Here is a 27898-nt window from a genome sequence, read left to right as displayed (position 1 = left end):
ATAATTCATTTGTTGTGTAACTGCTCCTGTTCCAAAAATAATTCCCTTGTCTCGGCTTCCAAGGAGGAGGGGGAGCAGAGCAGCATGGCTGTGGGCCCCCCAGGCAGGGGGAGGCATAGAGGCTGGGGTCTCCCACAGTGGGAGGGCACAAGATGAGCTCATCCTGCAGGCAAGAGCAGAGCCAAGGGAAAGAGAGGGTGAGAGTCTAGGAATCCAGACACACCCTCCATAGCCCCTCCTCAAAGTGCTTTCCGGTAGGGGGCCCGGATCCTGCAGGGGATGCCTCAGGCAGAAGAAGCCAGAGTCCTCCGGAATCCTGTGACCAAAGCCCGGCATCCCCTCAGTGGCTGGGAGAGTCAGAGGCCCAGAGAGGAGCAGTGACTTGCCCAGAGACACACACCACAGCCTGGGCCAGGATGTAGGCTCCAGAGCCAGCAGGAATCAGGAGGCCTGGAGCCCCACCCACCCTGCCTGATTAGCCAGATGGAGCACACCACCTCTGAGTCTGTTTCCACAACTATAAAGTGGGGACCAAGCCCCTGCCTGGCCATCTGATGGCGGGAGAAGTAAGGTAAGCCACGCTGCCCGTGCTCAAGATGAAGAGGGTCAGGGGAGGTAGTGCAGGGCTCCCAGCCCACAGACCCTCATTTTCCAAGTGGGGAAACTGAATCTCAGTCTGGGGTGGACTTGCCCCGGTCACCCAGCAAGCCAGACACGGCCCCTCATCCAGATCAGTTTCTAACTCATACCCAGTGCTCTCCTGACCGCGAGAAGAACTCGGTCCTCCCTCCCTCTGCCCTGGGCACTGGCCAGGGATGTGAAGATTAGGCCAGAGAAATCCATGTTTGGATAAAGAAAGCAGAAGACTGTTCACAAGGGCCACCTCTGCCTCCTGCTCCTCCTCCCGGGAAACTCCAGGAAAAAGAGCACTTTAAGAAACAAATGTGAAACCTTTGCTGTTAAAGCAAAACCAATTTACAGCCCTGAGCCCCGGAGGGCTGGAACAGAGGAAAGGGAAGTGGAGAGGGAGAAAAGTCCCCAAAGAAGCCCAGGCAGGCAGTTTTTGTTGAGGTGGCAAGTGAACAGGGTGTCCAGGTGACCCCTCGGGTGAAAGGCTGATGCAGCGTCAGAGGCTGTGATGATCAAGATCTCCAGGGGAGTCCGCCTCACACCTCCCCGTCCCCTGCAGGGCCGACTTAGGCTGAGGCCGGACAGGGGCAGGGAAGGGGATAACCACGAGGCTGTCGGCCAAGAAGGGGACAAGGACAGGCAACAGAGAGCATTTCTGTCCTTGGCTGTGCCATGAAAATTCTCAGGGATGGAGTCGGGATACCGGGGCTCCCATCCGATGCGGCTGCTGGCTCCTAGGGGGCCTCAGGCCAGCCCTACCCCTCTGGTGGCTTCAGTTCCCCTCCCCCTCAGGCAGCAAGGCTGCAATGGAGGAGGCTGAGTTGCCAAGTTTGCCCTATCAGAGAACCCTCTGTCTGCACCTCCTCTGGCTGGGAATGTCTGGGGACCGCATTTGTATGCAGGTGACACGCAGGTGTGCGCTGGCTCAGAGCACTGGGGCAGGTGTGTGCTGACGTGTACAAGTAGACGGGTGTGCAGGCTGGCGGGTGTGCACACATATGCCCGTGTGCCCAGGATGTGTGCCTGCCTGGCCAGCTACAGGAGTGAACGTAGGAGTGAATGAGGGCGTGCCTGTGTGTGGAGGGGTGGGAAGAGATGCATGTGGAGCGTCTCCGGGGAACACAGGCCCGCACTTGCCTGTATGTCGACATGTTCAGTGCATGTGTGGCCCACATGAGTGCGTATGTATGTATATGCACATGAGCAACTTTAGCCGCATCGAGCCCCCCCATCCTCAGATCTGAGTTGCTCAAACCATCACCCGCTCAGCCAGACCCAGCAGCTGTCAGGCAAAGCTGAGCTGGCCAGACTCTTGGAAATCCCAGACCATGCTGAGGGTGTAAGAAGAGGCGAAGGGGAAGGGAGGGGAGTAGGAGAAGGCGCCCAGACTTGGAGAGGCTGCACTAGTCCAGTCCTGCCTCTTCCCTTCCCGAACAGTTCAGGGGGTACGGTGGCCCCCATGCCCCTAACCCAGCCCCTCTGAGCGCTGCCCAACTGGGCCCTCAAGGTGACCCCACCCTCTCTGCTGCTGCTCCTAGTCTCCGGCTCCCCCCACTCCCCGCCCCCCACCCTCCCCCATGACTCAGAGTGGGGAGGAGGCTCCCCCTCACCCCGTCCCGTGTGCGTCAGCCGCCTGTCCCTGTCCCTGGGCTGCCTGCCCACCACCTGTCGAGGCCTGACGCATCCAGGGACGGGGGACAGCAAGGCCGCGAAGACGCTGACAGCAGCACTTGGCCCCCCGCCCGGCTGCACACCCACTCCAGGTGTGGGGAGGGGCGTGCCGGCCGCTGAGCTATCAGACCTGGGGCTGAGGGTCCTGGGGGTCAGGCCTTCCCCTGCTCCCACGGGAGTGATGCCCCAGCCCAGACACCAGTGGGAGGAACAGGGCCCTACCCACCCCAGCACACCTGGGGGCTGGTGAGAGAGAGAAAGGAAGTGAGGGAGCTGCAGACAGGAGGCGAGGGCTGAGGAGGAGGGAAAAGCCAAAATCTGGAGACAGCTGAGCAGGCAGAGGCAGAGGAATAGAGATAAACGGAGATGGCGCGTCGGAGACAAAGGAATCGATCGGCAGAAAAGCACAGCGAGATGACAAATATGGGGGGTGCGAGGGAGGGGACACAGTGCCTGCCACCCACTCCACCCACCCATCCAGGGGCCAGATGAGCACCGGGCCTGGCTGAGCCACCGAAGTGCAGCCTGTGACCAGCCCAGGAAGGGGGTGGGGAGAGGCAGGAAGCAGGTGTTGGAAGCAGAGGCCTTTTCTGCCTAGGACCCAAACGGTGCTAAACCTGGGAGGGTGTGGCCACCCCGGAAGCAGGCTGTGGGCCAGTGGCCAGGGCACAGGGCCTGAGGGGGCAAAGAGTAGCGCTCCCAGGGGACCTGGCCTCAACGGACCCCTCCCCCAACACCCCACCCCGCTCCCACTCCCCCAGGTGTCAGGTAATGAGTGAACTCTGGCCAGAGGGGGGCCAGGCCCAAAGTGCCCAACCAGCACCTTTCCAAGGGTCCCTCTCTCCTGCCACCACAGAGAGAAGGAATGTGGTGAAGCTGGGGGGCAGCGTGCCGTCGAGGGATCTTGGGGTGGAGGGATCCCCGTCTAGCAGGCTACACAGAAAATGTCAGCTACCGTTGTTCATGAGGTTTTTCTCATTATTTCCTCACAACCCTCATCACCTAAGATTAGGGTTCCCCGGGACTCAGGCTCCCTAACCCCCTGGGCCACAGACCCCCTCCACTGCAGGCTGACCCCCAAGCTCCCCAGTCAGAGGGGAGCCTTGACCTCTCCGCCCCAGGCTGTGGGGCTATGAGGGCCAGGGGGTCATGGGGCTGCTCCCCCTGCCTGGGCTGGGCGAGAAGATGGACAGGGTGAGGTCTGCCTGTGTGTCCCCCAGCTGAGGGCAGATGGGGTAGGGAGTGGGGAGGCAGAGGTCAGCAGGGAAGATGCGGGGCCGGCCGGCTCTGAGACCTTGGGTGAGTTGCAGGCCCCCTCCAAACCTCAGTTTCTCCACCTGTGTGACAAGGTGAGTGCCTCCCATCACCCGGGGCTCCCACGAAATCCCAGAACGTAGTGGAGACAAACACGCTCTGTGTAGGGCAGGAGGCCCGGCAAATGCACGGCCCCTGCTCATAAGGTCATACTCCCACAGGATGCTGGTGGGGTCCAGGGAGTGGATGGGGGAGGTGCGGTCCGTGTTCCGACCTCCCAGGAGTGGGACATGAGGCTTAGCCAGGGAAATCTCATTTGCAGCAGCTGATCAGCCCTGGCATGGGCTCCTCCCTGGTCCAGGCTGGCCAAGGCTCTCTAAGGTGCCATTGACACTGTCCGTGTCAATGCCATTACCCAGGATTACGAGGACCGAAGACTCCTGGGGCCCAGCCAGAACTCGATAGGCGGGCAGCCACATCACCTCTGCTGGAAGCACAGCACCAGGCCAGGGGTCCCAGAGATGGGCCGCCACCACTCCACCCTCCGGGACAAAGCCTGCCACCCCCTGGGAACTGGATGCCGGGTCTTGTAGCTGCCTCCACCTCACCAGGGCTCCTCGGGCAGACTGCTCTGGGCCTCGGTTCCTCATCTGTAAAATGGGATAATTATACCTTCACCACTGAGCTACTGTATGGTAAGTGAACCATTTGGATTTCTGGTGCAAAGAGCCCCAGCTGCAGGACAGAGAGGAAAAAGCATGGATGTTGGAGGCAAAGGGTCCTGGTATTGAATGCTGAGCTGTGTGACATAGAGCACATTAATTAACCTTTCGGGACTTCAGTCTCCTTGTCCATAAGATAGTCGCCGCTACCCTTTACTCAATGGCTCATTTGTGTCTGACATTTTACATTCCTTGAATCTTATATCAGCCCTGCATGGTTAGTGCTGTTGGCTTCATTTTACAGATGAGAAAACTGAGGTCCCCTAGTTCCCCAGCCTCCTCCAAAGAGCTGGGTCCACTGCAGGGACTGGACATGCACAGGCCATCTTGTGAGTTTCCTGCCCCTTGGGTAGGCACCTCCCTCCCTATCAGGAAAGTGTACAAGAGTGGACCATCCATAAACCGAGAGAGAATTCAATTCTTCCATCAGTCAGGAAGTACTTAGTCCAGGTCAGCTATGCTCCTCAAATATCCCCAGGCACACTCCTACCTCAGGGCCTTTGCACATGCTATTGTCGCCTCTTGGAATGCTCTTCCCCCAATATCTGCACAACCCACTACCTCACTTCATTCAGATCTCTGCTCAACTGCTCCCCACAACCCCACCTTCCCTGACACCAAATCTGAGATGACTCACTGGTCACTCAACCCTGGCTTTGGTCCCTTCTGAGCCCTCAACAATACTAGACATCATTTAGTTCCTTATAAGCCCCTCCCTGCCCCCATAATAAAGTCAAAGTAGGCTTCATCTTGCGCTAAACTGCAACCTCCATACCTGGAACAGGGTCAGACATTTAGCAGGTGCCCAGAACATGATGTGTGGAATGAGAGCTCAGGGCTAGGGATGGGGATGGGGGACAGAGGGAGATCCTGGGGTCCGTGACTCCACCGAATCAGGACTTTATATAACTATCAGAGGGAGGGCCCCCACTACTGATGAGGTGCTCACGGTGTGCAAGAAATGTGCTGAGCCTTCTTTTTATCCCCATGACCCCACTTACGCTTCCCATTTTTTTTTTTTTAATGCTATTCTTGTCTGCTTACATTCTTTTTTTTTTTTTTATGTATGTATGTATGTATGTATGGCTGTGTTGGGTCTTCGTTTCTGTGCGAGGGCTTTCTCTAGTTGTGGCAAGTGGGGGCCACTCTTCATCGCGGTGCGGGGGCCACTCGTCATCGCGGTGCGCGGGCCTCTCACTATCGCGGCCTCTCTTGTTGCGGAGCACAGGCTCCAGACGCACAGGCTCAGCAATTGTGGCTCACAGGCCGAGCCGCTCCGCGGCATGTGGGATCTTCCCAGACCAGGGCTCGAACCCGCGTCCCCCGCATTGGCAGGCAGATTCTCAACCACTGCGCCACCAGGGAAGCCCATACGCTTCCCATTTTTCAGATGAGGAAACTGAGGCTCAGAGAGGGGCTGTGATCTGCCCAAGACCACACAGCCAGGAACTTGAACTGGCCTGAGCTCTTAGAACTACCAGACTTTCCAAGATCCCTGCAGATGTGACTTCCCCCAACTTGCATACCTCCAGTGACAGGGATCTCAGCACCCATCTGAGGCTTATTCCCTTCTTGAACAGCTCTGATTATTAGAGATGTCTTTATATTACAAAGCCAAACCTAGCTCCTGTACCTGTGTTCATACACTGGTCCCAGCCTGCCATTGGCCAGACACGGCCTGTCTGGAGCCACTGCAGCCAAGAGTTCTCCTCAAAGGTCCTTCTGATATTTGTTCATCAGTTATCTCATGCGCCTGCAATCCGCGTATCCAGGATGAACAGCCTCACGTCCCCTATTGCTCTTCCAAAGTCACGGTGTCAAGTCCCACACCCTTGGGTCCAGCTGCCCCGGGTCATGCTTGCTGTCAAGGTCCCTCCTAAAAGGTGTCACCTGGAGCTGAGCCTCAGCACCAACATGGTCCGAGCAGTGACCGGCACCGGGGGCCCTCTGCTTCCCTTGTTCGGGCGCCACACTTCTGTTAGAGCAGCGTGGATATGCAGAGCAGTGTGTCCTCACCTTGACCTAGATGTCAACCAAAGCCCCGGGCCCCTTCACATCCTGCCAGGCAGCCCCGATGCCCTCAGAACGTCCTCAGGCAGCTCTGGGAAGTATCTGTTTGGGTTTCACCCGAGGTGCTAGGTTTCCATCCACTCCCATTCCATCATGTCTTGTTAGTCTCAGCCCTCCGTTCCAGCTGCTCCACATCTCAGGGGAGCTGGCTCCTGCCCCCTGATACTATGGCACCCGCTCTCAGCTCCGTGCCATCCTGCGCCGGGTGAGCAGGCCACGGCTGCATCCCTGTCACGGGGAGAAGGGGAGCAGGCCTGCAGCTCACCGAGGCAGGTCAGGCACGCTGTCCAACCAGCCACACGCTCACCCGCGCTCCTTACACATCCGCAGATATTTACTGCACACCTACTGTGTGCCTATGATGTGCACTCTTGCAGACAGATGCACCCTGTCTTCACTGAGTTTCTGACTTACCCAAAAGAGCTTACTAAGAACATGGCCACATCGACAGCAACAGCTGACAGTTATTGGGGGTTAATTGGGTTGGCAAGGCCTCGATGTAGTGGGCGTCCGTCTCCAAGCCAAGTAACCTTGGCCAGAGAAGGGGGCTGGGCTAGTCTGCTGTGCCACGAGCTGTTATGACACACAGAGGGCTGGCTCACTGGGTGACCTTGGGCAGGTCAGCGCCTTGCCGCCTCTGGGCCTCAGTTTCCTCATCTATTTAGGAGAAGAACAGCTGAGCACCTGTGTCTCTCTGGTTTGCTGGGGCCAGCCCCAAGCCCTCTGTAACTGCTCACTGGGTCATCTCCCAGGAACTCAACTGATGTCTGGCCCTCCCCTGCTCCCAGGGGCGTTGGATCTGTCATTAGCACCTGCGCTGTGTCCAGGCCTCAGTGGAAGGAGGTAGGGAGGAGGATGGAAGGGTTTTTAGGAGAAGGTCTTGGTCTTGGGAAACCACCCAGCAGCCTAGCAGGAGAAGCCCCGACACTGGTTCCGTGGGCAGCTCTTCACAGATGGCCCCCTCACACGGCCCACTCCCTGGTACCCACTCCCCAGCCCTAAGCAGCCCAGCATCCACCCCACCCACCCCCGGCGCTGTGTAGAGCATGTGACCCTCCTGCTCATGGCCAAGAATGATCTGTATTAAAAGTCCATGTCCGGGTCCCACTACAGGAGTTATCTCTGGCTTTCCCAGAATCCTCCAGGCTATTCAAGGGACTGCCTCCTCCATGTGACCCCTGACTTCTCCCACCTGACCTTTGCATCCCCACCTTGCCCCTCTCCCCCCAACACGACCCCTGCCCTCCCCCACCTGGCCTTGCCTCCCCCACCTGACCCCTGCTGGTCCCTTGGCCTTGCCTCCGGCAAACCCCAGGCCCCACTCAGCTGCAGCCCCGGGCACTACTCACCAGTCTCCACTGGACCCGCTCTTTCACCAGTGCCTGCGCACGCGCGGCTGCCTCTGCCTGCATGGCCTCCATTCATTCATTCAATAAACATTTATGGAGCACCTACTATGTACCAGGCGCCGGCTAGGCCCTCCCTCCCAGCTCTGCTCCCTCTCCAGGGCCCCAAGGGGTGAACATTTCCCTGCCTTCCAACACCCTCAGGGCTGTCCCAAGGCAGAGTGGTGTGTCTGGAGCCCACGGGGAGACGCGGGGGCTCCCGGTGGCAAAGCGCGCAGCCCACTCGGAGGCAGCCTGGCAGGGGAGGGATGGGCAGCGTGGGGCAAGATGAAGACAGAGTCATGGGCTGACACGGGCTAGGCCTAAGCACTTCTCATGTTAACTCACTGAATCCTCTGTACAACCTCGTGAGTCGATGCTGTTGTTATTCCCACTTTACAGAGGAGGAAACTGAGGTTTCACAACTACTACATAGTGGTTTTGACCCTCCATGGCACCAGGCTCTGGGTCAAGAGATGCTGTGGGATCCTGTTTCATCTGGACACTGGTTTTTAAAAAAATTTTTTTAATTAGTTGCCAATGTTGATAACTCGGGAGATTTTATTTTTAAAATCCTCATTTCTGGAATCCACTGAAAAACCTGGAAGAACTGGCTGCCCAGGTTCTGCATCCCTGCAGAGACAGAGCAGGTGACACAGATCTAGGTGGACCCATCCTCCTCCCCGCCTCTCTGGCTGGGGTTGCCACTGACCCCTGGGCAACAGAGGGAACCCCAGAGTGGGGACAATTAGAATCCGGACCTGTGGGGGGAATCCCATGAGCCTCCCGGTTGGGACCCGAGGGTGCTACAGTACCTGCCTCCCCGGTTCTGTGGCTCTGGGACACTCTAATGGCGTGGGTCATTTTCTTTTGGCAGGGGGAGGTCTCTAATTACCAATCTGGGATGCAAGAGTTCTACAGTGTATCTACAATCCCTTGATCCTAAAAGTCTACTGAGTCTTGGCCTCTGTGGCACCAATTCTACAGGACTTTTAGCTGCCCTGGCCCATCCACAACCCCTGCTTGCCTCCAAGCAGGCCCACTGGAGTGGGGACCCCAAACCAGGAGAGCGCCCATACAGCCCCCGAGACCTGCCTGTCAACCTGTGGGGTCCCTGGCTCTCCAACCATGCTGCTTGGGTTGCCGGGTCAAGTTTGGGGCTCCTGTTGGGGTTTGAGGGTTACCTGCTCCCAAACAGGATTCCCACTCCGTAAAATGCTGCCAGCCAGGCTGCGCTGAGGTTCCAGCCAAGGCTGCTGTGAACACCAGGAGGCCTAAGGCCTTGGCTGCTGAAGCCACACCCCGGAGGAGGGCCTGCGGCAAAGGGCTCCCTGGCCTTCTGGAATGGCCCCTTGCTCTTTGCCCCTCCCCACAGACCTCAGGATCCCCTCACTCTGCTCACCTGGGACTCCTGCCCACCCTCCCCACTGCCTCTCCCAGGCCCCAGCACCCGGGGCCCCATAGCCAGCCAGGGCCAGGCTGAGACCCCTCCCAGGGTCGCAGCCCATCACAGCCCCAAACCAGGTGGTCGTATGGGGTCCCTCTTCTGGCCCTGAGACTAACTTCTCTGATGCGGATGGCAGTGGGGGGGAGCTTGCAGGGGCCTGCAGCTGTGGCATCAGAGAACAAGGAAGCTCTGTTCGTGCAAAAGGAGCCCTGGAAATGCCCGGGGGTGGGGGTGGGGGGCTACCCCATGGACTGCCGGCTGCGCTGAGACCACAGCCCAGGACATGTGGCCACCAAGCCCGCGTGGCCAACCCATGGGGACCGGCCCTCCCTAGCGTTCTCCTAGAAGGACAAGCCATATTCAACTCAAATCCCGGCTCTGCCACTGAACGAAGAGCATGGCCCTGGCAGGCTATTTCTTTCCTCTGAGTCTCAGTCTCCGCTTCTGTAAAATGGGACTAGAAGGGCACTACCTCAGAGGGTGGGAGAATGAAAGCTTCAGAGCAGGGTATGGCACATAGTAAGTGCTCAGTAAAGTTAGCTGCCTCTAGAATGGTTATGGTGGCCTGGCTCACAGGCGTGGCACAGTGCCCGGCACACAGCGGGTCCCCACCACCCACTGCTGCAACAGTGGTGGCAAGGAAGGGATGAGGCCTGGACCCTGACAGTGTCTGCCTTCCTGCCTGTTCCTGCCTCCCCACAAAGGCCTGCTCCCACCCCTGCCTTCAGCCTGTTCCCCAGCCTCGGTTTCTCTCCCATTGGCAAAGCACAATGGCTGTTATAATTAACAGATTATCTCAGTGCGACAGCTGTGGTCCTTTGAAAATTGGGTTGAATGACAAGATCCCGGCGTACGGTAATTTCTTTTCATCCCCTGCTCCCTCTTTCTCTCTCCCTCGCTTCAGCCTTGTTACACATGCAAATGTTTTTTCCCCTTTCCCTCTTTCCCAAACACCTCCTCCTCGGGATGGCAGGGGACAGACTACAGTTCTGCTTTCCAGTGAAAGCCAGGTGAGAACTGACCCTCCTGGGCCCCTCTGTGAGCCTGGCACTGGGCAAAGTGCCCGACACAGGTGACTTCTGTCATCTCCTGGCAGACCTAAGTCCCTATACCTCGGGATTCCTCCTACCTGCCAGGCCGCTCCCCCTCAGGCTACTTTGCAGTGACCTTCTCTGAAGTCCTGGTTCCGGTCCTCTGCTCTGCCCAAACCTGCTTCCCCACTCCCACCCCCCAGCATCTCCATCCCTCCCAGGGTTTCTGTTATCAGCTTGGTACTGACTGCCAGCTGCCTTCTGGACCCCTCCCTGGCACCTGAACCCCACAACTGGACTCGCCTCCCACTGCCCACATGCTCCCCAGCCCTGCTTCTCTGCCCGGTCCCTGAGCCAGCTAGAAGCAGCCCCAGCTGCCCACATCTGGAAGGTCTTTGTGCCCTCCCACTGCTCCTGCCCTGCTTCAGCCTCCTTCCTCACCCCAAATGAGTTTCTCAATCAGCATCCTCACTGGTCACCCGGCCTCCAATATTCTCGTGCTCAAAAGCCTTCACTGGCTCCCTACTGATCTGGGAAATTTCCAACAACAGACATCTGAAGCCCAGCCCCTGGGGTCCTGCGGAGCTGGTTCCTGCTTTCCTCTCCTGCCCTCCTGCCTGCCCCCACCAATTAAAATGGTCTGCTTGGGGTCCCTCCTGTGGGTTCCCACAGCCCCCTGGGCTTCTTCCATCACAACCGAACCAAAACTGCTGCTTTTACTCCTGAACTGAGTTCTCCAAGGAAGGGTCTGAGTCTCCATTAAAGCCCAGCACCAGGCACCCAGCAGGTGCTGAATAAACATCTGTTAATGACTGAAGGAAAGAGGCCTGCTCTCTCCCTTTATAGACAAGGAAACCGAGGCTCAGAGTAATTAATGACTTGCTCAAGATCACACTGTTTGTGCGAGACAAAACCAGGATTTGAACCCAGGTCTGTGATTCCATGCCAGTCTTTTCCACTGCCTGGGGAGGGCTGTGTGGGTCAGCTTCGGCACAGATCTCAGAGGATTTGAACCTCCCTCCAGCCTCAGCTGGATGATAAGAAAATGGTGGTCCCTGCCCAGGCTGTCACTGCCTTGACCTTGGACCCCCAGGGCCTCAGTCTGCTCATCTGTAAAGTGGGAAGGAGCCCTGCCTCACCCCCATCTCAGAGGGTGGCCACGGGGGCAGAAGCTCAGGCCTTGGAAAAAGCCGGTCCTGCTAACAACATCTGAGGGTTTGCCCACCCTCACCTCCAAACCCAACTGCGTTCCCCTTGGCAGGTACTCCTCAGAGCTTGGGGGTTCCTAGCATGGCAGGTGTAACACAGGACAGAGACCCCCGCAACAGTGACAGCTAGTGGAAGAAGCATGGGGGAGCTGGAAGTCAGATCATAACAGGCAAAAGCTTCCCTCTCAGCCTCAGTGTCTTCATCTGTGAACTGGGCCCAGTAATGCCCACTTTACGGGGTTGCCATGGGGTCTAATGTGTAACATGTCTAGGAATGTACAGGCACCACCATGGCCACATGTTCTACGGGAACGTGATGGTCAAGTGTACCCAGGAGAGAGGGGAGGTGAAGGGGGTGGCACAAAGCAGGACCACTGTTCCTCACTCTCCATCCTCAACAGCTCACAGACTAGAGCTCACACCCCGACATGCAGCCCTTGGGCCCCTCCCTCCCTCTCTAAACTCATACCCCACGACACCCCTTCACAACCTACAGAGCTGCAGAGACACCCATCTGCATGTCCCCTGGGCCTTTGCTCATGCTCTTCCTGAGCCTGGGGTACCATTTCCACCTTCCCCACCCCCTGCAGCCCAGACCTCATGCCTCCTCCAAGAAGCCTTCAGAGATTTCCTTTCCACAGGGAGAGTGCGGGCCTCTCTACTCTGCCCCCATGCCCTGAGTCCATCCCCAGGGACTCCTGGAAGGATCCTAGAGATTGTCTCACCCCACCTCCCTTCCCCCCATTTTACAGATGGGGAAACTGAGGCACAGGCGAGGGACAGCAGCTCTCCAGGGATGTACTTGAACCTAGGTACCTCTGCTGCTTCCAGCCCTACAGGCAGCTTCTCTCCTGGAGCTGAGCTGTCGTTGTTCAGCCCTTGCCTGTCTTCTCCACGCCCCCCAGACCAGAGCTACCTCAGGACAGGACTCCATCTTCCTCTCTGCGCCCCCACCCCAGTGCCTAGCCTAAGGCCTGGCGCATAGTAGGCACTCAGTAAATGTCTGTTGAATTGAATTGCGCTCAGGGCGGCCAGTCGTCTCTGCTCTGTAAGAGAAGCATAGAGTTAGTGGAGCCGTTCCCGTGGCGACGGGGATGGGAACCAAGCTGGTGGGGTGAGGAGGCGGCCTGCCCCAAGGACCCTGAGGGGCTCTGGAAAGGATAAGGGGTCTGGGAAGCTGGAACATTCGGACTTAGATGAGTCCGAAATCCTGCCCCAACAGGCAGTGTGGCCCTGGGAAGTCACACCGCCCCTAAGGCCTCGGTGGCCTCATCTGTCCAATGGAGATGACACTCCAGTCCCTAGGAGCTCTGAGGACGGCTCGTGATGAGGACCAGAAGAGACGTGAGGAGGGTAAACAGTGACTCCAGCTCACAACATTGAGGGCTCAGTGCCTGAAACACCAAGTTGGGTGGGAATTATGGCCCATTCTACAGATGAGGAGACTGAGGCTCAGAAAGCAGGGCGGCTTCCCTGAGGTCACACAGCCCTAGTGCTTGAGCCCATGCTGTACTCACAGTCTTCCTGCAGAGGAGGGAAGCGAGGAATAACAAACCCCAAAGACACTGAACCCACCAAAGGGTGGCCAGAGCCCAGGCCCAGGGTGGCGAAAAAACTCCAGGCACAGGGCCCAGCGTGAGCCCCGGGGCTGTGCTGGTTCAAAGCCATCCTCAGATCCAGAGGCTGCAAAGGCCTGGGCAGGCCCTGGTGTTAATATAGATCAGCAGAGACTATAAATACACAGCCAGGCTGGGCACTGCAGGGCCAACCCAGAGGAGCAGCCCAGCGGGGGCTCTAACCCCAGCCCTGCCCCACAGGCCCCTCCCCCTTGGGCCTCAGCTTCCCCGTCTGTCAACAGCAGGCTACGCCACGACCATGATGGCTCAGGTTCTTTACCCAACAACCTTCAGTTCTGTGACCCAGCCAGGCCAGCAGGGGGGCCTTGGAGCCCAGGCTAGAGACCCAGGAAGGAACAAAAAAGGATGTAAGAGAGGCTGCCCTGATCTACCTGGGACAACCAAGGGAGGGCTTGGCTGGGCCTCTGCTCCCTGGCCTGGAGCCCAGGAGAGGCAGGGAAAGGGGCCTAGATACCAGCCATTCCCTCATTCACTTCCTCATTCATTCCAACAGCCATTCTTTGACCATCTCCTGCTGGGAGCAGAGGACTCTCAGCCAAAAGACACAGCCTCAGGTAGAAGCTCCAGCGGGGAAGACAACAAGATAAACAAGCACCTCTCCCCGCAATCCATGTCTGGGTCCAGAGGTCGTCCTCTGGCTCGCATGCCCCATCCGAGCTTGCCTCACCAGACACTCGCTTCACACTCGCCTTGTGCCTGGACCAGGACCTTGTCAAGGACAGGGATGGGGAAGGCGATCTCACTCACCCTGTAAACCCAGAGACCAACACAGCACCCAGGAAGCGCTACATAAATGTTCACAAAAGGATGAAAGAATGAATAAAACGCCACGGAGATTCAAAGAAAGGACGCCCATACACAGGGCCATGACATGGGCGCAGGGGGAGGTGGGGGAGCAGGAGGGAGCCCGCACACTTAATATACAACTTGCCCACTTGAAGGATGGGGAGACTGAGGCTGAGAGAGGCTAGGGGATGTGCCCAAGGATCCAAAGCTACAAGAGCGGCCGAGGACCCACAGCTCCCCGCACACAAGACAGGGCTGGTGCACACAAACTCCCGGTACAGCTGCTCCAAGCATCAGAGCGATAATGTTTGCAGAGTCTGGGACTCCCCAGAGGCTGAGCACAGGTGAGGGTGCAGTGTCCCATTTTATCCCCAAAGCCTTAAAACAGCTCTGAGTGGCAGACAGACCCTCACACTACAGAGAAACTGAGGCTCTGAGAGGGCATGAGGGATCTCCCAACCCCAGGCCCAACAAATACCCTGAAGGCCCTTCCTGGTCAGTGCATCGGCGGGACCCTCCTGCCAGCCGGCAGTTCCACCTCCATCCCCTCTGAAATTCACTGGCAAGGGGTGTAGACCTGGGCCCAGGCCTGACTCTGCCTCTGCCGACTGGGTGACTTGAGCAGGGACCAGCCCTCTCTGAGCCTCAGCTTCCCCAAGACCCATCTCCTCTGCCCCACACAGCTGCTTCAAGGAGCAGATGAGAGACCAACCCCCCTACAAACTGTAAAGTGCTAGCCATATTCAAGGGAATTTAATTATTACTGTTATACTTTCCTTGTCCTTCCTCAACCACTCCTCTGCCATCCTTTCTAACAAGGCTATGACAGTTTTTATCAGATGCCCACACTACGCCTGCCTCTGGTGCTAAGGAGCTGTCCTGAATTTCATCCTCAGGATACTAGGAATCAGGTACTATTTTTATGCCCATTCTGCAGATGAGGACATGGAAGCTCAGAGAAGTTAAGTGACTTGCTCAAGACCACACAGCAAGAAATGAGAGCACTTAGCCATGACCCTGTATATCTGCCCCCAAGTATCTGTATATTCAGCCCTTTGTAGCCGCCTATTCAGCCCTTTGTAGCCGCTAGAGTCCTCTGGTTCATTAACGCCCACCTGCTCCCTGGTTTAACCAACTTCCCAGATGTATGCAATATTCATATTTCCAGCAGCAGCAGCTCACACACCCCTCTCCAAGGCCTTCGGGAGCCCCATTAATCATTCAGACACACCTGCATATTCATTAACTTCCGAATTAATACAGGCCCCTTATTACTTCGGGCCTGCTGCCTGCATTAAAGATACTTCGACTTCATTCATTATTAAACTCCCCTGATAAATGATCACATCCTTCCTTCACAGAGTGGGGCAATGCCCAGGCCCCCAAGCTGGTAGGTCTGCACCAGCTGCTGTGTGACCTTGAGCCAGGCCCTCACCCTCTCTGGGCCTCCTGCATAAAATCAGACAAAGGACAGTCTCTAAGCACCGCCTGGGCTTGTCAAAGTCGGCCCCGTCCCATCCTCTGCAGACTCCTTCGACCCTTCCCTGCACTTATGCGTCTTTCTTGGACTCACATGACCCTCTGTTCCCCACAAAACAGGAACCAGTCCTCTCTGTAGTTCTCTGTATCCTCCCCCACCAGCAGCCTCTACTCACACCTGGTCCTGGGCCTGGGCTCTGTAGCCAGCATCATCTGTCCCTGAGCTAAGCTGGCTCGACAGACCACATGTCCCAAATCAGAGAGGCTAACTGACCCTCGGGGCCAGCAAGGGTGGACTCCAGCTACCACACAACAATAATGATGACAACGACAACAATAATCATAATAGCGCCCAGCATTTCCGGAGCACGTACCATGCCCCAGGTCTTGGGCGAAGTCCTGTACTGCCTCATCCTTCTTAGAACCCCCTCCGCTTTACAGATGGGAAAACCAAGGCCAGTGAGGTCAAGGCCATCTCCCCATCTCACCGGGGGTCCCCAGCTCCTCACCATCACTCAGGTCAGCTGGAGGTGGGCCACTCGGCCACCACCTTGCCCTGGCTCCATCCTTCCCTGACTGGTTCCTCTATACGCCAATCCCTGCCTAATGGGCTGCAGGCAACACAGAATGGACCCCCATTCCCTGGCAGATGCCCTGATCGATCTCCATCATGCCTGGCACAGAGCAGAGGCCGTGAACGAAGCGTGAGGATGCCGCTCCACTGCCCTCCCCCTCTGCTCCACGGGCGTCTCTGTAGGGGGCTGCTTGCCACAACGGCAGCAGGCCAGGCCGCTGCCTCGTACAAATGCTGGGCCTGAGGCTTCACTCCCTGGCTGTGAGACTGTGGGCCCATTACCAAACCTCTCTGTGCCTCGGTCTCATTATCTGAATCACATCTGACTCCACCCTCTTCCTCATCCCTCATCTCCAATCCATCTTGACACCTGCCCGGGCCACACACCTGTGTGCCCAAGCCACTGACAGCCCTCGTCTGGATGGTAACACTGCCTTCCAGCATCTCCAAGTGTCCCCTGGGTTCCTCCCCTACCCTCTGCTTAGCTGCCAGAGAGCCTCTCAAAATAGCCTGTTTATTGTGGACCCACTGAGGGCCCTCTCTTAAAGCCTTCCAGAAACTTCCGTGGCTCCAGGCTGAAGGCAAAAGTCCTCCTAAAGGTCAAGGCCCTATGAGGCCTGGCCCAGCCGCCCACTCCAGACCCTCCCTCCTGCGTTCCTCCCAAGGCAGCTCTCCACTCTGCCGCAGTGACTCTCCCGTCTCTTGTCTGACCCTGTGATGGCGTCTGCCCCTCCCACATCGCCTGGCCGGTGAGCACAGGGTGTTCTCCGCTGCAGCTCCAGCCCCCCGCACAGTGAGCCCGGCAATGCTGTGGGCTGAATGAACACCTCTCAAGTCAAGACAGCAAACCCACAGGGCTGCATCAGTGCCAACAGGGAACCCGGCAGACCCGGTGAAGGCCTCACCACTCTTTTTTGTCTGCATGCAGACACAGCCCCCACTCAACAGGATGACGAGGTAAATGTCATCAGACCCATTTCTCAAGTGAGAAAACGAGGTTCAGAAAGACAAAGTGGGCTCCTGGGTCACCACTAGTAAGTGGTGGGGCCAGGATCAACCCCTGCTGCCTGGGCCTGAGCGCCAGACATTAACTACACGCCAGACCTTAGTGAGGTTTTACATTAACTCATTCAACCCTCTCCACAGGCCTGGGAGACGGGCATGATTATATACCCATTTGAGAGATGAAGAAACTGAGGCCCAGAGCAGTGAAGCTACTCACCCAAGGGCACACAGCTAGGAAGTGGAAGAGCCTGGGACACACCAAGTTGTGGCCGTGGAGCTAGTCTGTTCCTCCAGCTCTGCTCAAATCTCCCCAGGCCTCCGCTGCCAGAGCTGTCCTGGGTGAGAAGCCCATTGTGGCTCCCTCACCAGCCCCGGCTCCATGGCAGCAAGGAGTCGAGCTACGCCCTTCCCTTTCGAGCCCCGGATCCCTCATCTGGAAGAGGGTGACAAGACAACCCAGGTGTCCCTTCATCAGCGGTACATGATCCACACGCCTAAGGGCCTACAACGCACCAGGCCCTGAGCTGGCAAAACCAGTCTCTGGCCCGCAGGGGATCACCAGGGGGTGGGGGACCCCGGGTGGGAAGGGGCAGGGGCCTCATTCAGGGTTCAGGGGCAACAGGGTGCAAGTGCCTGCCTGCTGTCACCAAGAGCACCACAAAGCCCACAGGAGGCCAGAAGAGAAGCTGATGGTTAACCGGGAGGGCTCAGGACCTCTGAGGGCCTGCTGTCACCCAAGGGGGTCAGGGATCCCCGAAGCGGCTGCACCCTGCCAACTAGACATTCCACATCTAACGAGCACCTGCTGTGTGTCTGGACCAGGGTGGCACACAGTGGAAGAAACAAAGATGGGCAAGGAAGTCACGGGCCAGTAGGGGACCCACTGGCAAAGGGAGACCCAGCACCCATGCCCTGGGGATTTCTGCTATTTAAGGAAACCCTCCTGCAAATTAGTTTGTAAAACACAGAACCAGCCTCTAATTTCTCTTATGAAGAATCTGAATTTTCACAGATTAGGGTTGCTCAAAGTGGGGTAACACTCGTGGATTTCCAGGTGCTTCCTCACTGCACTCCCAGTGTGAGCGCTGAGGGTTTTGGGACCACGGCCAGGGTCCGCTCTCCGCCCCAGGCCCCAACTTAGGGGCCTGCACGCAGAAGGTTCTCAGTAATTCTGGCCAAGCAAACTGTTAGTGCATAATTTCCGGACCCCAGTATAAAAGCTACTGCGTGGGGGGACCCCCCCAGGTCACCTCCCTCATCTACTTTCAGACCCTCTGGGGTACTTGAGAGAAGGTCTGAGCTGGCAGCCCCCTCAGCACGTCTGGGCCTCTGACATGTAACAGGTGAGGAACCTGAGTTCAGAGAGGTAAGAGTCTTGCCCAAGACTCACAACCATATCCTTTCTCCTTCCAGGCCACCGCTTCCTGCTCCGGCCCCCCAAATGCTGCTGCCCCTCCAGGCTCTGTCCTCAACCCACCTAAGTGTGCCCCCTCTTCCAGGGTGGCCTCAGGCATGCCCTTGGTTGCCCAGATCCTGGGTCTTTGCTTGCCGGATGCCTCCACAGGGGCCCTCAGAGGCCCCAGGCTCAGCCGGCCCAGGTCATCTTCTCACCCAAGCCCACTCCTGCCCACAACTCCTCTTGGTCAAGGTCACCACCACCCTGTCTGCTTGCCCAGACCACAGATCCCACCTTCATCCTCAACTCCTCCCGCTCCTGCAGGAAGAGGATGATGAGACCAGCCACCAAGTCCACCACTTCGTCCTCAAAACATCTCCCGTTTGTCCTCTGCTCCCCACCTCGCGAGGACCGGCCACCGTCATCACTCGCCCGGTTGCCCGTCATGGCCTCCGTCTCCTCCAGCCCCTCCACAGAGCGGCCAGAGGGAGTCTTGCACAGGGCAGCCCTGATGCCTCCTCTCCTGCTGAAAATCTTTCTGGGGGTTCCCTGCAGCCCAAGGACAGAAGCTAAGCTCCTTCCTGGCATGCAAAGCTTCTGTGAAGTGGGTCCATACCTTCCCCACCTTCTACCCCAGCCACGTGGCCCTCCTCAGGTTCCCTGCCCACCCACCCCAACTGACATACGTCCTTCCTTCTCCCTGCCACTTGCCACCAGCACTGTGAACCCCTACCAGCTTCAGCTCAGGAATCACCTCCTCCAGGAAGCCTGCCCTGAACCCTAGGCCTGGCTTCATCATTCCACAGCACCCCCAGGCTCACCAGCTCCAAGTGGTATCCCCCTGAACAGTCACCATTTTCCCTCCTGAAGGCCAAGACAGCACCACGTGTCCCTCTGTGCCCCCAGTACCAACAAGAGGCCTGGCACAGAGGAGGTGCCTGGGGCATAGGGAATTGAGAAAGCACAAGAACCACACGGCCCCCAGGCATGTCATCCCCAGCTGGCCTCTGCCCCCACCCACCTGCCCACCTCCCCATTCGCTGAGTGGGCCCATTACTACTACTGATGACAACAGGGCCTCCCAGCTCCTTATCATTAATAATACGACCACTAGGGCCTTGACCAGTGCTGAGGTTCCCATGTCCACCCTGACCTCAGCCTGCTCAGGGCAGTGTGGTCAGGCAGGGGCAGAGGAACACAGGAAGGGAGGGAATGTGAATGGAGCCCCTACTGGGAGCCTCACCAGGGCCAGGGGGCTGACGTAGCTGAACTTGAAGGAGGCCCAGAAGCTCTTATCTGGGCACATGGGGCCTCTGTTTACAGATGAGGAGACTGAGGGCTCCGAGGGCAAGCAGCTGATCTGGGGCCTCACAGCCAGTGGCAGCCGAGTTAGGGATCAGAACCTGACTCCTGCCTACTCTCCTTTCACCTGGTCCAGGAGCTTTCGAAGCCGAAGGAGGGGAGCGATTTTTCACCCAGTGTCCAGGGCTGTTACAGGCATTCCAGGAGGCCACAGGCACTGAGGACAGAGCATCAAGACCAGGGTCCCAAACAACCTGGATTCAGACCCTTGCTCTGTACCCCTCCCAGCTGTGTGGCCTCAGGCAGGCTGAAGAGCTTCTCTGAGCCGATTCCTCATCTGTGCCCGGGGATGGGAGGCTGCCCTGCGGGCCTGCTGTGAATGTTAAATGAGACTGAAATGACCACAGCCAATAACTACAGAGCATCTCCCAGGCTGGGCAGCAGGTGGATTAACTCCCCTAAGCCTCGCAATGACCCCACAAGAGTCAGGTTCTAACAATATCCCCATTTTACAGACAACGAAATGAAGGCACAAAGGACCTACCAGAAGCCTTGCAGCTGTACGTGTGGAGCTGGGAGTGCAGCCCTGGGCAGAGAATGATCGCCCCGGGGCGGGGGGTGGGGGTCCTCAATAATGATATTCCTTTCTTTCGGGCTCAGACCTTCCCATTTAATCCTTCAAAGGCATCCTGAATAGACTGGCCTCTCCCACCTCCACTGCAGCCACCTGCTGTGTCCTCCCTCCCACCCCCACAGAGCCGAGCCCTCTCGCCATCTCCAGCCCGGATCAAATGCCACCTCTTCCACTGAGCCTTCCCTGAGCTCTGCCACACTCCCGCCACTCCATGCCAGCCGGTAAAGCTCCCCGGACCAGATGGGTGCAGCAGTCTCCTAAGGAGACGCCCGGACGACCCTGCCTCTGCCCAGCCTCTGCACAGCTGCCGGAGGAAACTTCCCGAAACGGGCTCGTGGGGCACGGCTCTGCTTGGAAGCCTCCGGTGCCTCCCTAGTCCTTATCCCGCATTCAAGATCGGGCTTGGCCCTGTCTCTGCAAATCTGCCCTCCAACACGCCTCCTGTAATGAGGGTACAGTCAGAACAAACAGCGCCCCACTCTGCACACACATGCCCCTCCCACCACCCTGCCCTGGGCCACCCTGTCCTGTGACTCCTCCCTTACTTGTGTCTCTCCCTCGACCCCTCCTCTACCACCACCAGCCTCCCACCCCTCAACCCGATCCCAGAACACAGAACCTCCGAGAACTCCCCTCCCCAGTTCCTCAGCTCTTCCCACTCCCTCGGTCCTGGACGGCATCATGTGCAACCGTTTCTAAAGCCCCGGCGTGAGCCCTGCTGCTGGAAGACGCACAGCCTGGACTCCTTCCCCTGGCCTGCAGGGAGCTCACAGGCCTTGCCCTCCTCCCCAGACTCCTGCATCCTCCTTCCCCACTCTCAGGTCCTAGCGTGGGAGCGTCTCACCTTTCTCACCCAATACCTCTAGCCTTTCCCCTTGAAATTCCCACAACCTGGTATGCCCCACCCCCACCTCCTGAATGCTACTCCTCAGACTCAAAGCTGCCTCCTACAGGAAGCCCTCCAGCCCACCCAGGCATCAGTCAGCCTACTCTGCCTTCCCCTTGGCTGTGGGATCCTTGAAGGTGGGGACTGTTCTCATTCATCCCCAATCCCCTAGAGCCCTGCACGATGCTCGGCCCACACCAGAGGCCCACACCAGATGCTTGAGAACTGTCTGCCAAAAAAACACGCTGCTTCCCTCCTGGGCCTTCCCAGAGCTCCTGGCAGCAGAGGGAACAAGTTCATTAGCCAAGTACGACTAATGTGAATCGACCCGCTTCTCCCCACCTCCACTGGCCTCCAGCTGCACACTTGAACTACTGCAATGGCCATCACCTTCCTCCCTGCTGACACGCTCACCTGCCTGCTGACTCCCATCATGTCTGAATAAAATCCACAGCCCTCCCTGACTTCATGTCTTCACCTCTCTCCTCACTCACGTGCTCCAGCCCCACAAAGGCCACCTTGCTCCTCTTGGGTGAATGAAAGAATGAGGATTTGAAGCTTCCTGATCCTTGACCCTCACTGTGTCTGCCTTTTGAATGCAGCCTCTAAGCCCCTGGAGGGCAGGACCCTGTCTTACTCCTTTTAAGAATCTCCATACCCAGCACAGAGAAGGAGTTCAAAAGTTTCCATGAAAAAAACAAATGAATGAGTGCTGGGTTCAAATCCTGACGTTCCTGCCTGGGCCTCTGTTTCCCCATCTGTAATCACAGACCAGGGTCCTTGCCTTGCCTTCTTCACAGGGCGGGGGGCGGGAGGGGGAAACATGGGGATCAAAAGGTAGAGATCAAATGAAGGCAGCAGCCTGAAAGTGTTTTAAAACCACAAATCACTACACACCTGGAAGGGACTTTTCATTCCAAAGCAGTGAAAACAAGGCTGAGGTTAAGTATTTCACCCACTCATTCATTTAGTACCATTTCTCAAGCCCTGGGGCAGGAGCAGGGCCTCGAAGTGACCAAGACACAGGTGGCTCAGCCCTGAGGAAGTTCACAGCTCAAAGGTAGTAGTGCAGACCAGTTATTTGGGGGAGAAAGTGGGGGAGCCGTGGGGCTTCAAGAAAAGGTGGTCAAGGCCCACTAGGGTTGTCCGGGAAGGCCTCCTAGAGAAAGGATCAGCCAGCTCTCAGTTCATCCATCTCCACCGGAAACAAAGGGACCCAAAGAGCCATGTCAACTAGCAAAGGGGGCAGACCACCCCCACAAGCCAATGTCATCTCAGACGAGCATGTACTACTACTGTCCCCATTTCACAGATGAGGAAACTGAGGCCCAGAGAGCTAAAGTTGGGTCCCCCAGCTCTTGGGCAGCAAAGCTGGTGGTCTCTGGGCCTCCTGCACTTTCTGCAGCCCCTGGAGAGGCTGGAAACCGTATCTAGAACATTCAGCCTCTGAACGAAGGGCCAAGCCGCTCTGATGGCATCCAGGTCAGCTGCTCCCAAACACAGCAAGGACAGCCACAGCTGCAGAAGGCTAGTGCCAGGCACACAGTAGGCCATCAGGAAACAGCTGGATCTGAAGAAATCACAGAAAATAGCCAAAACAAATCCTCCTTACGCGGGAGCAGCTTCCTGTGGGCTGAGGGTCAGCTGCCCTGGGAGGCTGGTGAGGTTCCAGGTACAACACTGGGCCCAGGGAACCCTGCCTTTAATGAATGCAAATGAACGGCATAAATTTCTGCTTACTTAACTTCACAAATGTTAACAAGCTCATAAAAAATAAGTTATTCTTTCTCAGCTCCACGACACCTTTCATTTGTTTAATTCTGTTTTTCCTCCCTCTCCCAGCCTCCTGTGAGAGAAACAAAAAGCCACAGATTTGGGTGCTTCAGTGCCAAGTGGGTCTGCCCTCCGCCCCCGCCACTCTGCCCCCATGAGGCCGGAGGGGAAAACCCCCAATAAGGAATCCAAAGTCCCAGGGCGGGCCTTGCTCCCTCCCCCACAGCTGTGTGACCTTGGCTCTGACTTAACCTCTCTGGTTTAACTGGCTCATCCACAAAGTAGGAATTGCACTTGAGCTCTGCAGCCCTCCGGGTCTGTTGGTGTGAGGATCAAACATCGTAATCCGAGTGAAGTGTTGAGTTTGCTCCTGGCACAGAGCAAGCCCTCAATAAATGTTAGCCCTTGTTCTTATGTAAAGAAGAGTTAAATATCCCCCTCCCAGTTAATCCATTTGTAGAGTTTGCCTTCTGGGGCAAGCTGGCAGCTCCAAATGCAGCCCACAGATCACTTCTGTTGGCAGTCTCAGTATTGATACAAATCCGAGTTTGATGCCATTAGGCAGAGCCTGAGCGCTGGCATTTACCACGGCCCCACCTCACCCTATTGCTTTCCTCTGCCTGGATGCACACTTTTCGTGACCTGGCCCTGAGGGCATCTGAGTTTGCCACCCCTAGTTTATGCCTCTCAAAAGCTTTTAGGGACTTCCCTGGTGGTGCAGTGGTTAAGAATCCGCCTGCCAGAACACTCTATGACATAAATCACAGCAAGATCCTTTTTGACCCACCTCCTAGAGTAATGGAAATAAAAATAAAACTAAACAAATGGGACCTAATGAAACTTAAAAGCTTTTGCACAGCAAAGGAAACCATAAACAAGATGAAAAGACAGCCCTCAGAATGGGAGAAAATATTTGCAAACGAAGCAACTGACAAAGGATTAATCTCCAAAATATACAAGCAGCTCATGCAGCTCAGTATCAAAAAAACAAACAACCCAATCCAAAAATGGGCAGAAGACCTAAATAGACATTTCTCCAAAGAAGACTTATAGATGGCCAACAAACACATGAAAAGATGCGCAACATCACTAATCATTAGAGAAATGCAAATCAAAACCACAATGAGGTATCACCTCACACAGGTCAGAATGGCCATCATCAAAAAATCTACAAACAATAAATGCTGGAGAAGGTGTGGAGAAAAGGGAACCCTCTTGCACTGTTGGTGGGAATGTAAATTGATACAGCCACTATGGAGAACAGTATGGAGGGTCCTTGAAAAACTAAAACTGGAACTATCATATGACCCAGCAATCCCACTACTGGGCATATACCCTGAGAAAACCATGATTCAAAAAGATACATCTACCACATTGCATTGCAGCAATGTTCATTGCAGCACTATTTGCAATAGCCAGGACATGGAAGCAACCTAAATGTCCATCAACAGATGAAAGGATAAAGAAGATGTGGCATACATATACAATGGAATATCACTCAGCCATAAAAAGGAACGAAACTGAGTTATTTGTAGTGAGGTGGATGGACCCAGAGTCTGTCATACAGAGTGAAGCAAGTCAGAAAGAGAAAAACAAATATCGTATATTAACGCATATATATGGAATCTAGAAAAATGGTACTGATGAACCTAGTGGTAGGGCACGAATAAAGATGGAGACTTTGAAAACAGACTTGAGGACACAGTGGGGAAGGGGAGGCTGAGGCATGGTGAAAGAGTAGCACTGACATACATACACTACCAAAGGTAAAATGGATGGCTGGTGGGAAGCTGCTGCACAGGGAGATCAGCTCAGTGCTTTCTGACCACTTAGAGGGGTGGGATAGGGAGGGTGGGAGGGTGGGAGGGAGGCTCAAGAGAGAGGGGATATGGGGATATGTATGTGCTTATAGCTGATTCATTTTGCTGTATGGCAGAAACTAACACAACATTGTGAAGCAATTATACTCCAATAAAGATGTATGAAAAAAAAAAAAAAGAATCTACCTGCCAATGCAGGGGACATGGGTTCGATCCCTGGTCCGGGAAGATCCCACATGCCGCGGAGCAACTAATCCCATGCCACAACTACTGAAGCCCGAGCACCTAGAGCCCATGCTCCGCAACAAGAGAAGCCACCGCAGTGAGAAGCACGTGCACGGCAACGAAGAGCAGCCCCGCTCTCCGCAACTAAAGCCTGCGCGCAGCAACAAAGACCCAACGCAGCCAAAATAAATAAATAAATTAACTAATTAAATTTTTTTTTTTAATTTTTTTTAAAAAAACCTTTTACAACGGGTGTTATCATTGATTGCATCATTAGGCCCAGCTCACAGATGAGGAAACTGAGGCTCAGGAGGGGCAGCAACTTACCCACAGTGCCTGAGGGAGGGGCTGTGGAGCCAAGGAGAGTTCCATCACCAGTCCTGGCCATTTTCTCTCCAGAGCCCCTGCCCCACCATGCCAGCTTGAGAGACACCTGCCTGGCACACAGAGGAGCAAATGGCCCATTAGACAGATGATGGGAGACCCAGCACTCAGCCTCCACAGGCTTAGGACCAGGTGGGAGGCTGAGCAGGAGCCAGGGCCTGCCCTGGGCCTCGTCCCAGCTCACTGTTGAGCTTGCCAAGCCCGGCAGAGCCCAGCACAGGGGACTCCAAAAGATGGGAGCTGGGGGTGCGAACTGGCATTTTCCTTTCAGGTTCCCTCTATATCCTCCACCTTGACTGCACTGCCAGGAATGGCCCTGGCCAGACACTGAACCTCATCTGCCCACACTGGCCCCCTTCTGCTAGGACAAAGCCTAAAAAGCCATGACCCCAACCTGCTTCAATCAGAGTTACCACCAGCTACGCCCCCATGATCTCCCATTTCACAGAAGAGAAAACTGAGGCCCAGGCAGGAGAAGCACATTCCCTACGGTTACAACAGAGGGAGACTCAAGCCCTGGCTTTCAAAGACCTGGTTTGTGCTACCCTCCAGCCAGCACCAGCCAGCAAGGTCCAGAAAACAGGGCCACGCTAGAAAGGTCAGCCCCTGAAGCACCAGCTACAACTGCCACCACCACCCCACCCCCCGCCGGCCTTGATTTCCCCATCTGCAATGCCATACGGCTGAGCCTGACATGGTGAGCTGGTCCTAGAGAGAAGAGTGGTAGGGCTGGGAGCCTCAATGACCCAACAATGTGGCCATGGTCGCGAGCCTCGACTTCCCCGAGAGGAAGGTGGACTACTGTCCCCTGTGCTCCCCACAGCCCCTCTCACAGGGCACCCCCTGGCCTGTGGCCAGCAGTGGCACAGAAGCAACCGGGCGGTTAGCACAGACTAAACACCATGCAGGGGGCTTTCCACGGCTCCCTAGGTGGGCGCTCTTATGCCCATTCTTCAGATAAGGAATTGGAAGCACAGAGATGCTAAGTAACTTGCTCAGGGTCACCCAGGAAGAGACAGAGTCGGGTGAACTGGTGGACGGACCAACAGACCACGATGGACAACACGACCCTGGTTGCTGGTGTCCAGTCAGAGGGGTGCAGGCTCAGAGGATGAGAGGAAGGTCGAGATGGAGGAGGAGGAACTGAGTCAGAACTTGTGGCCAGGGGAGGCGACCCCAAAACTGCCGTCAACTGCAGCCGTAACGGTTCCCGTCACTGGACACCTGCTCCTGCAGCCCTGCACACCCACTGCTGGTCTCAATGGTATCGCCAGTTCAGGCCACTTTCATTCTTCCTCTCTCACACATCTCTCAAATCCCCCCGTGGTGCCCCTCCCCAGGTAAGTCGAGTCATAGCATGGCTCCCAGTGGTTCAGGGCCTTGCCCATGCTCCCACCAAGCCAAGAGTGGCTGAGTGGGTTCTTGAACCCAGTTCTTAGATATCCCTACCCTCTCCGTCCTCGACTTTGGAAGAGTCTCCAAGGACACCAGGGTACCACCAGCTGCTGGTGGGGGAGAGGGTGGGGCCAAAGCCTTGAGGGGTGGGGCCAAGAGAGGCAGGGGCGGGGCCTGGAAGGCAGGGGCGGGGCCTGGCAGGCAGGGGGCGGGCTGGACAGAGAAGACTGGATCCCAGTTGCCCAGGCAACAGGATTAATTAATTCCAAATCTGGCTCCATCTGTGCCTTGGCTGGATGGGTGGTTTGGGCTCGCGGGTGCTTGTTTTGAAGGAAGGGGAGAGAAGCTGGAGGAGCCGGGGAGGCTGTGATCTCGGGGGCTAGCGAGGCACTGACACCCCCCCCTAACGTTCACATGTAGCATCTCCACCCCCTACAGGAAGAGACAGGCTCCGGCCTCCAGAGACAATCTCGGACCTCCTCTCCCAAGAAGGCAGCAGCTCATCCCAGCCCAAACACCGCCTGGTTCAGACAGCAGACAGCAGAGCCTGCGGTGTGCGCACACGTGCACACACACACGCGTACAGATGGGGGAGAACACGGGCTCCATGGCGAGCGACTTGGGTTCAGATGCCAGCTTAGCTTTTTGAGTCTCAGCTTCCCCATCTGCAAAATGAGCAACACTGCTCCCCTCAAAGGGTTCTTAGGAGAATTAGAAGGCTGTCCCCAGTGCAGGGGCACCTGAGGGGTCTCATCTATCCTGGGGTCAAGGAACGTTTTGCTGAGAGTGATCCTGGTGATCAAACTGCCTACGCAGTACCCAGAAGATAGCACTTTTGAGAAACTGGAACGAGGCCAGGAGACGGGATAATGGCATGTGAGAGGGACAGGGAGAGGGAGCCCAGAGGCAGGAGCCCCGTGGCTGGGCCAAGTCCAGCAGGTCCCAGAAGCCAGGCTGATTCTGATTGGTACAATTACCAATCAAGTACCATAACTATACAACGCTGCAATTCTATGGCCTCCTCACTTAAAAAGCCAGAATCACCTGTATCATAAATAACCCAATCTCCTGGATTTCAGCCCCAGGACAACGGGGAGCAGTGACATGCTAGGGAGCCCAGGACAACAGAAGGTGCAGAATGAATTGGAGGGGGTGAGAGCCGGCCTTTGAGGCGGCTGCTGCAA

General features: G+C 56.5%; 1 protein-coding gene and 1 long non-coding RNA gene across 13 annotated transcripts in view; one reads left to right on the top strand and one right to left on the bottom strand.

The window, feature by feature from the left end:
* The window catches only part of ELFN2 (extracellular leucine rich repeat and fibronectin type III domain containing 2), a 56472-nt gene that overhangs the window by 6860 nt on the left and 21714 nt on the right, over nucleotides 1-27898 (bottom strand). For 4 of the 10 annotated variants that reach the window (XM_082420015.1, XM_082420017.1, XM_082420012.1 and 1 more), the window contains exon 3: nucleotides 7697-12464. The exons of 5 other annotated variants lie outside the window; for them this stretch is intronic. The gene's annotated coding sequence lies outside the window, so the exon portion shown is untranslated. Of the gene's footprint in view, nucleotides 1-5910; nucleotides 6607-7696; nucleotides 12465-27898 lie in introns of those variants that run through there. One more of the 10 variants, XM_082420013.1, reaches the window with a different exon arrangement.
* On the top strand, nucleotides 492-16146 carry LOC309640817. Of its 3 annotated transcripts, XR_014252406.1 has the most exons (4): nucleotides 492-571; nucleotides 3878-4250; nucleotides 4522-4606; nucleotides 5668-5904. It is a non-coding gene; the product is annotated as an uncharacterized lncRNA (long non-coding RNA). The 3 variants fall into 3 exon arrangements; XR_014252405.1 differs by lacking the exon at nucleotides 5668-5904 and adding an exon at nucleotides 13549-16146 and having other exon boundaries at nucleotides 3878-4606; XR_014252407.1 differs by having other exon boundaries at nucleotides 3878-4606.

Source organism: Balaenoptera physalus, assembly GCF_965194825.1.
Source record: "Balaenoptera physalus genome assembly, chromosome: 13".
NCBI classification, from domain to species: Eukaryota; Metazoa; Chordata; class Mammalia; order Artiodactyla; family Balaenopteridae; genus Balaenoptera; species Balaenoptera physalus.
The sequence above is the reverse complement of the archived record's forward strand: the minus strand, read 5'-3'. Positions and strand labels throughout refer to the sequence as shown.